This window comes from Oncorhynchus mykiss, chromosome 23 (assembly GCF_013265735.2).
Source record: "Oncorhynchus mykiss isolate Arlee chromosome 23, USDA_OmykA_1.1, whole genome shotgun sequence".
NCBI lineage: Eukaryota > Metazoa > Chordata > Actinopteri > Salmoniformes > Salmonidae > Oncorhynchus > Oncorhynchus mykiss.
The window spans coordinates 6,485,789-6,498,509 of NC_048587.1; positions in this window are offsets into that span (position 1 = coordinate 6,485,789).

The window sequence follows — 12,721 nt, forward strand, 5'->3', positions numbered from 1 at the left end:
ACAATGAGTCTGATACAAATATAACCACATTCTACTGAACAATGAGTCTGATACAAATATAACCACATTCTACTGAACAATGAGTCTGATACAAATATAACCACATTCTACTGAACAATGAGTCTGATACACATATAACCACATTCTACTGAACAATGAGTCTGATACATATATAACCACATTCTACTGAACAATGAGTCTGATACACATATAACCACATTCTACTGAACAATGAGTCTGATACAAATATAACCACATTCTACTGAACAATGAGTCTGATACAAATATAACCACATTCTACTGAACAATGAGTCTGATACAATTATAACCACATTCTACTGAACAATGAGTCTGATACAATTATAACCACATTCTACTGAACAATGAGTCTGATACAAATATAACCACATTCTACTGAACAATGAGTCTGATACAAATATAACCACATTCTACTGAACAATGAGTCTGATACAAATATAACCACATTCTACTGAACAATGAGTCTGATACAAATATAACCACATTCTACTGAACAATGAGTCTGATACAAATATAACCACATTCTACTGAACAATGAGTCTGATACAAATATAACCACATTCTACTGAACAATGAGTCTGATACAAATATAACCACATTCTACTGAACAATGAGTCTGATACACATATAACCACATTCTACTGAACAATGAGTCTGATACACATATAACCACATTCTACTGAACAATGAGTCTGATACAAATGTAACCAACCACATTCTACTGAACAATGAGTCTGATACATATATAACCACATTCTACTGAACAATGAGTCTGATACAAATATAACCACATTCTACTGAACAATGAGTCTGATACAAATATAACCACATTCTACTGAACAATGAGTCTGATACAAATATAACCACATTCTACTGAACAATGAGTCTGATACACATATAACCACATTCTACTGAACAATGAGTCTGATACAAATATAACCACATTCTACTGAACAATGAGTCTGATACAAATATAACCACATTCTACTGAACAATGAGTCTGATACAAATATAACCAACCACATTCTACTGAACAATGAGTCTGATACAAATATAACCACATTCTACTGAACAATGAGTCTGATACAAATATAACCAACCACATTCTACTGAACAATGAGTCTGATACATATATAACCACATTCTACTGAACAATGAGTCTGATACAAATATAACCACATTCTACTGAACAATGAGTCTGATACAAATATAACCACATTCTACTGAACAATGAGTCTGATACAAATATAACCACATTCTACTGAACAATGAGTCTGATACAAATATAACCACATTCTACTGAACAATGAGTCTGATACAATTATAACCACATTCTACTGAACAATGAGTCTGATACAAATATAACCACATTCTACTGAACAATGAGTCTGACACAAATATAACCAACCACATTCTACTGAACAATGAGTCTGATACAAATATAACCACATTCTACTGAACAATGAGTCTGATACAAATATAACCACATTCTACTGAACAATGAGTCTGATACAAATATAACCACATTCTACTGAACAATGAGTCTGATACAAATATAACCACATTCTACTGAACAATGAGTCTGATACACATATAACCACATTCTACTGAACAATGAGTCTGATACAAATATAACCACATTCTACTGAACAATGAGTCTGATACAAATATAACCACATTCTACTGAACAATGAGTCTGATACACATATAACCACATTCTACTGAACAATGAGTCTGATACACATATAACCACATTCTACTGAACAATGAGTCTGATACAAATATAACCACATTCTACTGAACAATGAGTCTGATACAAATATAACCAACCACATTCTACTGAACAATGAGTCTGATACAAATATAACCACATTCTACTGAACAATGAGTCTGATACAAATATAACCACATTCTACTGAACAATGAGTCTGATACAAATATAACCACATTCTACTGAACAATGAGTCTGATACAAATATAACCACATTCTACTGAACAATGAGTCTGATACACATATAACCAACCACATTCTACTGAACAATGTGTCTGATACACATATAACCACATTCTACTGAACAATGAGTCTGATACAAATATAACCAACCACATTCTACTGAACAATGAGTCTGATACACATATAACCACATTCTACTGAACAATGAGTCTGATACACATATAACCACATTCTACTGAACAATGAGTCTGATACAATTATAACCACATTCTACTGAACAATGAGTCTGATACAAATATAACCACATTCTACTGAACAATGAGTCTGATACAAATATAACCACATTCTACTGAACAATGAGTCTGATACAAATATAACCAACCACATTCTACTGAACAATGAGTCTGATACAAATATAACCACATTCTACTGAACAATGAGTCTGATACACATATAACCACATTCTACTGAACAATGAGTCTGATACAAATATAACCACATTCTACTGAACAATGAGTCTGATACAAATATAACCACATTCTACTGAACAATGAGTCTGATACAAATATAACCACATTCTACTGAACAATGAGTCTGATACACATATAACCACATTCTACTGAACAATGAGTCTGATACATATATAACCACATTCTACTGAACAATGAGTCTGATACAAATATAACCACATTCTACTGAACAATGAGTCTGTTACAAATATAACCACATTCTACTGAACAATGAGTCTGATACATATATAACCACATTCTACTGAACAATGAGTCTGATACAAATATAACCACATTCTACTGAACAATGAGTCTGATACACATATAACCACATTCTACTGAACAATGAGTCTGATACACATATAACCACATTCTACTGAACAATGAGTCTGATACAAATATAACCACATTCTACTGAACAATGAGTCTGATACACATATAACCAACCACATTCTACTGAACAATGAGTCTGATACACACCTAACCACATTCTACTGAACAATGAGTCTGATACAAATATAACCACATTCTACTGAACAATGAGTCTGATACATATATAACCACATTCTACTGAACAATGAGTCTGATACAAATATAACCACATTCTACTGAACAATGAGTCTGATACAAATATAACCACATTCTACTGAACAATGAGTCTGATACAAATATAACCACATTCTACTGAACAATGAGTCTGACACAAATATAACCAACCACATTCTACTGAACAATGAGTCTGATACAAATATAACCACATTCTACTGAACAATGAGTCTGATACTGTCACGCCCTGACCATAGTTTACTTTGTATTTCCTATGTTTTGATTGGTCAGGGTGTGATCTGAGTGGGCATTCTATGTTTCATGTCTTGTTTGTCTGATATGGTTCTCAGTCAGAGGCAGGTGTTCGTCATTGTCTCTGATTGGGAACCATATTTAGGTAGCCTGGGTTTCACTGTGTGTTTGTGGGTGATTGTTCCTGTCTATGTGTTTTTCACCAGATAGGCTGTTTTAGGTTTTCGTTACGTTCATCACGTTCCTTATTTTGTAGTGTTTGCATTGATTCGTGTTTTACGTTTGTTCATTAAAACATGGATCGCAATCTACACGCTGCATTTTGGTCCAACTCTCCTTCTCACCAAGAAAACCGTTACAGAATCACCCACCACAAAAGGACCAAGCAGCGTGTCAACAGGCAGGAGCAGCGCGAGGAGAAGCGCAATAAGGATTTCTGGACATGGGAGGAAATCCTCGACGGGAGAGGACCCTGGGCTAAACCAGGGGAGTGTAGCCGCACTAAGGTGCAGCGGGAGAAGAAACAACAGGAACAGCCCAAGGAGGAGTACAGTATGGAGTATACTACTTGGGAGGAGATCGACAGGTGGGCGGCCGACCCAGGGAGAGTGCCGGAGCCTGCCTGGGATTCGCTGGAGCAGTGCGAGGAAGGTTACCGTAGAATGGAGGCGGTGAAAGCAGAGAGGCGCTGGTATGAGAAGGCAGCACGGCGACGCGGATGGAAGCCTGAGAGGCAACCCCAAAAATGTCTTGGGGGGGGGCTAACAGGGAGTATGGCTACGCCAGGTAGGAGACCTGGGCAGACTCCCTGTGCTTACCGGGGGGCTAGAGAGACCGGACAGGCACCTTGTTATGCAGTGGTGCGCACGGTGTCTCCAGTGCGGGTGCATAGCCCGGTGCGGTATATTCCAGCTCCGCGTGTCGGCCGGGCTAGATTGAGCGTCGAGCCTAATGCCATGAAGCCGGCTCTACGCAGCTGGTCCCCAGTGCGTCTCCTTGGGCCGGCTTACATGGCACCAGCCTTGCCCTCGGTGTCTCCGGTTCGCCTGCATAGTCCAGTGCGGGCTATTCCACCTCGCCGCACTGGTAGGGCGACCGTGAGCATTCAACCAGGTAAGGTTGGGCAGGCTCGGTGCTCAAGAGCTCCAGTGCGCCTGCACGGTCCGGTTTTTCCAGTACCACCTCCACACCCCAGCCCTCCGGTAGCAGCTCCCCGCACCAGGCTTCCTGTGCGTGTCCTCGGCCCAGTACCACCAGTGCCAGCACCACGCATCAGGCCTACAGTGCGCCTCGCCTGTCCAGCGCTGCCAGAGCCTCCCTTCTCTTCAGCGCTGTCGGAGTCTCCCGCCTGTTTAGCGCTGTCAGAGCTTTCCGCCTCTACAGCGCTGCCGGAGTCTCCCGCCTGTTCAGAACTGCCAGTTAGCATAGAGCTGCCAGTTAGCATAGAGCTGCCAGTTAGCATAGAGCTGCCAGTTAGCATAGAGCTGCCAGTTAGCAAGGAGCTGCCAGTCTGCAAGGAGCTGCCAGTCTGCAAGGAGCTGCCAGTCTGCAAGGAGCTGCCAGTCTGCAAGGAGCTGCCAGTCTGCAAGGAGCTGCCAGTCTGCAAGGAGCTGCCAGTCTGCAAGGAGCCGCCAGAGCTGCCTGTCTGCAGGATGCCGCCAAAGCTGCCAGTCTGCAAGGAGCCGCCAGAGCTGCCAGTCTGCAAGGAGCCGCCAGAGCTGCCAGTTAGCATGGAGCAGCCAGGGCCGCCAGTCAGCATGGAGCAGCCAGGGCCGCCAGTCAGCATGGAGCAGCCAGGGCCGCCAGTCAGCATGGAGCAGCCAGTCAGCATGGAGCAGCCAGTCAGCATGGAGCAGTCAGTCAGCATGGAGCAGCCAGAGCAGCCAGAGCTGCCAGTCAGCATGGAGCAGCCAGTCAGCATGGAGCAGCCAGAGCTGCCAGTCATCATGGAGCAGCCAGTCAGCATGGAGCAGCCAGAGCAGCCAGGGCCGCCAGTCAGCATGGAGCAGCCAGAGCTGCCAGTCAGCATGGAGCAGCCAGAGCAGTCTGCCAGCATGGAGCAGCCAGAGCTGCCAGTCAGCATGGAGCAGCCAGAGCAGCCAGTCTGTGTCGACCAGTCTCTTCCAGATCTGCCAGTCGTCCAGACTCTTCCAGATCTGCCCGTCGTCCAGACTCTTCCAGATCTGCCCGTCGTCCAGACTCTTCCAGATCTGCCTGTCGTCCAGACTCTTCCAGATCTGCCTGTCGACCAGACTCTTCCAGATCTGCCAGTCGACCAGACTCTTCCAGATCTGCCAGTCGACCAGACTCTTCCAGATCTGCCAGTCGACCAGACTCTTCCAGATCCGCCAGTCGACCAGACTCTTCCAGATCCGCCAGTCGACCAGATTCTCCCAGATCTGCTAGTCGACCAGGATCTGCTGAAACCGCCAGCCAGCCAGGTTCTGGTAGTTTCTACTACCTGCCTGGGCTTCCTCTCAGTGCTGAGCTTCTTCTCAGTGCTGAGCTTCCTCTCAGTGCTGAGCTACCCATCTGTCCCGAGTTACCTCTGTCCCGAGCTGTCCCTCTGTCCCATGTTATCATTGTGGTGGGTAACCTATTTAGGGACGTTTAGGAGGGGGATTAAAACTGTCATGGAGTGGGGTCCACGTCCAGCGCCAGAGCCGCCACCACGGACAGATGCCCACCCAGACCCTCCCCTATAGGTTCAGGTTTTGCGGCTGGAGTCCGCACCTTGGGGGGGGGGTACTGTCACGCCCTGACCATAGTTTACTTTGTATTTCCTATGTTTTGATTGGTCAGGGTGTGATCTGAGTGGGCATTCTATGTTTCATGTCTTGTTTGTCTATTTCTATGTTCAGCCTGATATGGTTCTCAGTCAGAGGCAGGTGTTCGTCATTGTCTCTGATTGGGAACCATATTTAGGTAGCCTGGGTTTCACTGTGTGTTTGTGGGTGATTGTTCCTGTCTATGTGTTTTTCACCAGATAGGCTGTTTTAGGTTTTCGTTACGTTCATCACGTTCTTTATTTTGTAGTGTTTGCATTGATTCGTGTTTTACGTTTGTTCATTAAAACATGGATCGCAAACCACACGCTGCATTTTGGTCCGACTCTCCTTCTCATACGGAAAACCGTTACAGATACACATATAAGCATATTCCACTTCAGTTGTTGAGAGACAGAATGAGACAGACAGAGGCAGACTGAAACAGAAAAAAACTGAGCAAACTAGAATGCTACTTGGCCCTACACAGAGAGTACACAGCGGCAGAATACCTGACCACTGTGACTGACCCAAAATGAAGGAAAGCTTTGACTATGTACAGACTCAGTGAGCATAGCCTTGCTATTGAGAAAGGCCGCCGTAGGCAGACATGGCTCTCAAGAGAAGACAGGCTATGTTCACACTGCACACAAAATGAGGTGGAAACTGAGCTGCACTTCCTAACCTCCTGCCCAATGTATGGCCATATTAGAGAGACATATTTCCCTCAGATTACACAGATCCACAAAGAATTCGAAAACAAATCCAATTTTAATAAACTCCCATATCTACTGGGTGAAATTCCACAGTGTGCCATCACAGCAGCAAGATTTGTGACTTGTTGCCACGAGAAAAGGGCAACCAGTGAAGAACAAACATTGTGAATACAACCCATAGTTATGCTTATTTATTTTATCTTGTGTCCTTTAACCATTTGTACATTGTTAAAACACTGTATATATATAATATGACATTTGGATTGTCTTTATTGTTTTGAAACTTCTGTATGTGTAATGTTTACTGTTAATTTTTATTGCTTATTTCAGTTTATATATTATCTACCCCCCTTGGGTTGTGCCGTGGCGGAGATCTTTTTGGGCTATACTCAGCCTTGTCTCAGGATGGTAAGTTGGTGGTTGAAGATATCCCTCTAGTGGTGTGGGGGCTGTGCTTTGGCAAAGTGGGTGGGGTTATATCCTTCCTGTTTGGCCCTGTCCGGGGGTGTCCTCGGATGGGCCCACAGTGTCTCCTGACCCCTCCTATCTCAGCCTCCAGTATTTATGCTGCAGTAGTTTATGTGTCGGGGGGCTAGGGTCAGTTTGTTATATCTGGAGTACTTCTCCTGTCCTATTCGGTGTCCTGTGTGAATTTAAGTGTGCTCTCTCTAATTCTCTCTTTCTTTCTCTCTCTCGGAGGACCTGAGCCCTAGGACAATGCCTCAGGACTACCTGACATGATAACTCCTTGCTGTCCCCAGTCCACCTGGCCGTGCTGCTGCTCCAGTTTTAACTGTTCTGCCTTATTATTATTTGACCATGCTGGTCATTTATGAACATTTGAACATCTTGGCCATGTTCTGTTATAATCTCCACCCAGCACAGCCAGAAGAGGACTGGCCACCCCACATAGCCTGGTTCCTCTCTAGGTTTCTTCCTAGGTTCTGGCCTTTCTAGGGAGTTTTTCCTAGCCACCGTGCTTCTACACCTGCATTGCTTGCTGTTTGGAGTTTTAGGCTGGGTTTCTGTACAGCACTTTGAGATATCAGCTGATGTACGAAGGGCTATATAAATGCATTTGATTTGATTTGACTTGCTTTGGCAATGTTAACACATGTTTCCCATGCCAACAAAGCACATTGGAGGGTTGGGGAGAGAGAGAGAGACAGAGAGAGAGAGAGCGAGAGAGAGAGAGAGAGAGAGAGAGAGAGAGAGAGAGGGCGCAATATGCAGGGAAAAAGGTGCCATTGGGACTTTGCTGATCGTTCAGCAAAGTATTGCTTGGCTGACTTTATGAGCTCTCAGAACAATATTCCCGGATCATTTGAACAATATTCAGAAGAGGTTTTGCCAACATGTTGATCAAATATATTAACCCTACACATTTACAAAGTCTTGTATGCCTGAGAAAAAGGGGTTTCTGTTTTCAGAGCAAAAATATTGACTAGTTTGGATAAACTCTTTGTGCCACTGAACTGAATCCATTTGGTAAACAGCAGTCAGCTCAATTTAACAATGGGTTTTCTGGTTGTGTCCCAAATGGTATCCTATTCATTATGTAGTGTACTACTGGACCAGGGATTAGACTGGTACTACTGGACCAGGGATTAGACTGGTACTACTGCTGACCAGGGATTAGACTGGTACATTAGACTGGTACTACTGGACCAGGGATTAGACTGGTACTACTGGACCAGGGATTAGACTGGTACTACTGGACCAGGGATTAGACTGGTACTACTGCTGACCAGGGATTAGGCTGGTACTACTGGACCAGGGATTAGACTGGTACTACTGCTGGACCAGGGATTAGACTGGTACTACTGGACCAGGGATTAGACTGGTACTACTGGACCAGGGATTAGACTGGTACTACTGCTGACCAGGGATTAGGCTGGTACTACTGCTGGACCAGGGATTAGACTGGTACTACTGGACCAGGGATTAGACTGGTACTACTGGACCAGGGATTAGACTGGTACTACTGCTGACCAGGGATTAGGCTGGTACTACTGGACCAGGGATTAGACTGGTACTACTGAACCAGGGATTAGACTGGTACTACTGCTGACCAGGGATTAGACTGGTACTACTGGACCAGGGATTAGACTGGTACTACTGCTAACCAGGGATTAGACTGGTACTACTGCTGACCAGGGATTAGACTGGTACTACTGGACCAGGGATTAGACTGGTACTACTGCTGACCAGGGATTAGACTGGTACTACTGCTGACCAGGGATTAGACTGGTACTACTGCTGACCAGGGATTAGACTTGTACTACTGGACCAGGGATTAGACTGGTACTACTGCTGACCAGGGATTAGACTGGTACTACTGGACCAGGGATTCGACTGGTACTACTGGACCAGGGATTAGACTGGTACTACTGCTGACCAGGGATTAGACTGGTACTACTGCTGACCAGGGATTAGAATGGTACAATTGGACCAGGGATTAGACTGGTACTACTGCTGACCAGGGATTAGACTGGTACTACTGGACCAGGGATTAGACTTGTACTACTGCTGACCAGGGATTAGACTTGTACTACTGTTGACCAGGGATTAGACTGGTACTACTGCTGACCAGGGATTAGACTGGTACTACTGTTGACCAGGGATAAGACTGGTACTACTGGACCAGGGATTAGACTGGGACTACTGGACCAGGGATTAGACTGGTACAACTGGACCAGGGATTAGACTGGTACTACTGCTGACCAGGGATTAGACTGGTACTACTGGACCAGGGATTAGACTGGTTCTACTGCTGACCAGGGATTAGACTGGTACTACTGCTGACCAGGGATTAGGCTGGCACTACTGCTGACCAGGGATTAGACTGGTACTATTGCTGACCAGGGCCCATAGGGATCAGGCTGGTACTACTGCTGACCAGGGCCTATAGGGATTAGACTGGTACTACTGCTGACCAGGGCCCATAGGGATTAGGCTGGTACTACTGCTGACCAGGGCCCATAGGGATTAGGCTGGTACTACTGCTGACCAGGGCCCATAGGGATTAGGCTGGTACTACTGCTGACCAGGGCCCATAGGGATTAGGCTGGTACTACTGCTGACCAGGGCCCATAGGGATTAGGCTGGTACTACTGCTGACCAGGGCCCATAGGGATTAGGCTGGTACTACTGCTGACCAGGGCCCATAGGGATTAGGCTGGTACTACTGCTGACCAGGGATCAGGCTGGTACTACTGCTGACCAGGGCCCATAGGGATCAGGCTGGTACTACAGCTGACCAGGCCCATAGGGATTAGACTGGTACTACTGCTGACCAGGGCCCATAGGGATCAGGCGGGTACTACTGCTGACCAGGGCCCATAGGGATTAGACTGGTACTACTGCTAACCAGGGCCCATAGGGATTAGACTGGCATTTGGGACACAACCGTGGTTGCCTGGGTAACACGTGTTCCAGCAGAGTCATCCGTTCCAACAGCCAATCTGAAAGCATCTTTCCTCTTTCACTACGGACGATGTTTCATCCATTTCTCTGAACGGCGATGTGTCTGTCTACCTCTCCATTGGCTGTTTGTAGATTAATCTGTTCACTATTGATTCATCTATTCATTATTGATTCATCTGTTCACTATTGATTCATTTATTCATTATTAATTAATCTTAATAGAGAGAGAGAGAGAGAGAGAGAGAGAGAGAGAGAGAGAGTATATATAAACAATTCAATGCTGTTTGTAACTCATCGGAAACCCCCAAAGATACCAACCTGTCTGTGTGTCTTTGGGTCTTTCCAAACTGAATTCAAAAAAACTGTTGTTCTTCAACCTTCCAGAGCTGTGATGTCACCCACTGGGTTGTTCTATAGGCTACATACATTTGAAGTTGGAAGTTTACATACACCTTCGCCAAATCCATTTATACTCAGTTTTTCACAATTCATGACGTTTAATCCTAGAAAAATGTCCCTGTTTTAGGTCAGTTAGGATCACCACTTTATGTTAAGAATGTGAAATGTCAGAATAATAGTAGAGAGAATGATTTATTTCAGCTTTTATTTCTTTCATCACATTCCCAGTGGGGCAGAAGTTTACATGTGCTCAATTTTGCATTTGGTAGTATTGCCTTTTAAATTGTTTAACTTGGGTCAAACATTTCATGTAGCCTTCCACAAGCTTCCCACAATAAGTTGGGTGAATTTTGGCCCATTCCTCCTGACAGAGTTGGTGTAACTGAGTCAGGTTTGTAGGCCTTCTTGCTCCCACACGCTTTTTCAGTTCTGCCCACAAATGTTCTATAGGATTGAGGTCAGGGCTTTGTGATGGCCACTCCAATACCTTGACTTTGTTGTCCTTAAACCATTTTACCACAACTTTGGAAGTATGCTTGGGGTCATTGTCCATTTGGAAGACCCATTTGTGACCAAGCTTTAACTTCCTGACCGATGTCTTGAGATGTTGCTTCAATATATTTACATCATTTTCCTGCCTCACGATTCCCATCTATTTTGTGAAGTGCACCAGTCCCTCCTGCAGCATAGCACCCCCTCAACATGATGCTGCCACCCCCGTGCTTCACGGTTGGGATGGTGTTCTTCGGCTTGCAAGCCTCCCCCTTTTTCCTCCAGACATAACAATGGTCATTATGGCCAAACAGTTCTAGTTTTGTTTCATCAGACCAGAGGACATTTCTCCAAAAAGTACGATCTTTGTCCCCATGTGCAGTTGAAAACAGTAGTCTGACTTTTTTATGGCGGTTTTGGAGCAGTGGCTTCTTCCTTGTTGAGCGGCCTTTCAGGTTCTGTTGATATAGGACTTGTTTTACTGTGGATGTAGATGCTTTTGTACCTGTTTCCTCCAGCTTCTTCACAAGGTCCTTTGCTGTTGTTCTGGGATTGATTTGCACTTTTCGCACCAAAGTACGTTCATCTCTAGGAGACAGAACATGTCTCCTTCCTGAGCAGTATGACGGCTGCGTGGTCCCATGGTGTTTATACTTGTGTACTATTGTTTGTACAGATGAACGTGGTACCTTCAGGCATTTGGAAATTGCTCCCAAGATTGAACCAGACTTGTGGAGGTCTACAATTGTTTTTCTGAGGTCTTGGCTGATTTCTTTTGATTTTCCCATGATGTCAAACAAAGAGGCACTGAGTTTGAAGGTTAGCCTTGAAATACATCCACAGGAACACCTCCAATTGACTCAAATTATGTCAATTAGCCTATCAGAAGCTTCTAAAGCCATGACATTTCTGTGATTTATGTTTTCCTGGCCCACCACTCCCCCCTGGACTTGAACAGCCTCTATGACCAGGTCCACCTCTACAAGGCAGCAGTGCCCACCTTCGCCCGGACCCTAAAGGACATCACCCTCAAACGCAGCCCCAACACCTCACACAGGAGCAACAGATCAACAGACACCCCTCCCAGACCTGCGGAACACGCCTCCCCCCAGACCTACACATAGAGGACCCACGCCAAGATGACCTATATCCAGACCACAGCACCCCAACCAATCAACACCCCCCCAAATCAACCATGCCCACACCCCATATAGGCCCCCTCAGATCAGACCTATACCCCTCCTGCCCACTCCATGCCCCCCACTCCTGCAAAGGCCTAAAGAGCAGGAACCTGAACTTCACCAAAGAAATCAGAAATACCGACATTGTCATCCTACAAGAAACCTGGTATAGAGGAGACGGACCCACTGGTTGCCCTCTAGGTTACAGAGAGCTAGTAGTCCCATTTACCAAACTACCAGGTGGGTGGTATAGAGGAGACGGACCCACTGGTTGCCCTCTAGGTTACAGAGAGCTGGTAGTCCCACCAAACTACCAGGTATGAAATAGCAGACCTAACTCACTCCATTAAATTAATCTAAACAGGAACATTTTTAAATTTGGCAAGAAATTCAAAAGGAAATTATCTCAACAGAGAAAAATGTCCTTCTGTGTGCTACCTAT